The sequence below is a fragment of the Echinops telfairi genome, unplaced genomic scaffold (assembly GCF_000313985.2).
Source record: "Echinops telfairi isolate 266 unplaced genomic scaffold, ASM31398v2 ScPeMD7_7468;HRSCAF=8506_1, whole genome shotgun sequence".
NCBI lineage: Eukaryota > Metazoa > Chordata > Mammalia > Afrosoricida > Tenrecidae > Echinops > Echinops telfairi.
This window is the reverse complement of record NW_022111370.1, coordinates 7,430,585-7,432,989: the sequence shown is the minus strand read 5'-3', so window position 1 is coordinate 7,432,989 and position 2,405 is coordinate 7,430,585. Positions and strand designations below refer to the sequence as shown.

Genomic DNA, 2,405 nt, shown 5'->3' with positions numbered 1-2,405 from the left:
TGAGGTGCCCTGGAATGACCTCAAAGGGGCAAATCTTTCAGTTAGCCAAACGTGTTAACCATTTGCACCACCCGATACCTAAAAGAAAAACCAAAACCCCAACCCAGCCAGTTTGAGTCCATTCCAGCTCTTAGCGACTCTATAAACCCCAGTAGAACTGCCCCATAGGGTTCCCATGACTGAACTCTTCAGGGAAGCCAATGGCCACATCTCTGTCCCATGGAGCAGCTAACCTTTCCGTTAGCAGCCAAGTGCTTTCATTCTGGTGCCACCAGGGCTCCTTTTGAACCACTCAATGATACCCAAATGAGAGGCCCCCCAGAGGGCACGTGATCAGAAAGGAGCTCCGGCTCTCTGCAGATCTTCCAAGCCGATCAGCCATTGGCATCCCTTTGGAACGAAGGGTCATTGTTGGGTTTTTCCAGAGCTGGCTGGGCAGAGCCCGCACAGGTAAACAGCAGGTGGTGTTGCAGTGGCCACAGAGCTAAACAGACCCTTCCTGGTTTCTCTTCATCCGGAAACAGCTATAAGAACTTGTATTCTTCAATTCGCCTGATTAGTCTGATTACCCTTGCATCACTCCCCTGTTGCAAATCTCCAGTTGTTTACCAGAGGTCTCAGGAGATGTGGAACTCTTCAAGCTCACTAAAGGATGCAGTGACTGAGCAGGGAGGGCCAAGCATGAGGCATCAGAGTCACCAGCAGTCTGCAGGCCACCTGAGATGAATCTGCCGTCTTAGCATCACCAGCTTTTTACCTACAGTTGTTGTTGTCAAGTGATGTTGAGTTGGCTCCGGCCCATAGCGACTGCATGGACAACAGAAGCGAACACTGCCCGGTCCTGCACCATCCTCACAATGGTTCCTATGCCTGAGTCCACTGATGCAGTCCCAGGGTGAATCCTTCTCGTGGAGGAGTGGAGGACTTCCTTCTCTTTCATCGCCCCTCCGCGTTACCAAGCATGATGTCTTTCCGCAGGGATTGGCCTCTCCGGACAATATACCCAAAGTATGTAAGACAAAATCTTGCCCGTCTTGCCTCTGAGGAGCACTCTGGCCTGCTTCTTCCAATTCAGGTATGTTTGTCCTTTGAGAACTTTTAATATTCTTTTCCAGCACCACAATTCAAATGCATAGATTCTTCTATAGTCTTCCTTATTCAATGTCCAACTTTCACATGCATAGGATGCAATGGAGGTTACCATGGCTTAGGTCGGGTGCATTTTTGTCCTCAAAGAAGCATCCTTGCTCTTCAATACTCTAAAGGGGTGGGGGGGGGGGAGGTTCCCCTACAGTTGAAATAAATCCTGTCCATCAGAACATAGGATTTTCCTACTGACTCGAGTGCCAAAGATAAGCGGTAGCCTTTTCATCTCCACCAACTTGCTCTCTGCCGTCACGTCGGTTCCGACTCACGGTGACCCGACGTACAACTGAACGAAACACTGCCCGGTCCTGCGCCAGCCTCACAATCGCTCCTCTGCCTGAGCCCAGGGTTTCAGCCACCGTGCCAGTCCATCTGGTCGAAGGCCTTCCTCTTTCACTGCCCCGCGACTTTTCCAAACATGAGGTCCTTCTCCAGGGACTCGTCTCTCCTGCCAACATGTCCGGCGTAGCTAGAAAAAGTCTCGTCATCCTTGCCTCGAAGGAGAATTCGGGCTGTACTTCTTCCAAGAGAGATCTTTTGGTTTCTTTGGTGCGTGGTACTTTCACTACCCTTCTCCAGCACCGTAATTGAACATGTATCGATTCTTCTTGGGTCTTCCTCATTCAGTGAGTGTCTGAGGCAACTAAAGGCAAGGAGGGAGTGAGATAATGCAGTGGCTGAGGTCTAGAGAGAAACAGCCTTGGCCATCTCCTAACCTGCCTCCTGGGGGTGGTATTCTCCATTCGCCATAGAACCATCTAGAAGGACAGCAGGTAGGCTCCCTACTTCCACCATTCCTCTCAGTCTCAGCACACTTCCTACTGCTGATTCTCGGGTGAGCGCATTCACGAAGGGACTATCGACCTAGAGGCCCAATCACAGTGTTGATACCTGCATCCTGGTCTATGTCTCTGGCTCCATCTCTAGTCTGGCCTGGGTCATGAGCCAATAAACCAGGTTCCGTTCTGCAAAGGGAAAGGTTCTTTCAAAACTATGAACCTGGCCATGGATGCCCTTGAACCAGTGATGACTACTCATCACTTCCGGGCCCCTCACACCTGCTCTCATCACTGATTTAGGGTCCCAAGGTCATGAAGAGGAGCTCTGGGGTGGTGTTCACATGTTGGGCGGCTAATCACAGGGCCAGCAGTTGGAAACCACCAGCCGTTTTGAGGAAAAAAGGAGGAATTTCTTATTCCCACAAAGAGTTTAGACTCTAAATTTAGACTCAAGCCAAGGACTTGAATTGGACTGGGCTG

At 50.5% G+C, this 2,405-nt stretch overlaps 1 protein-coding gene across 1 annotated transcript in view; it reads right to left on the bottom strand.

Annotated features, from left to right (window-relative positions):
• The window catches only part of PROM1 (prominin 1), a 101,694-nt gene that overhangs the window by 39,215 nt on the left and 60,074 nt on the right, over nt 1-2,405 (bottom strand). The window lies entirely within an intron of this gene.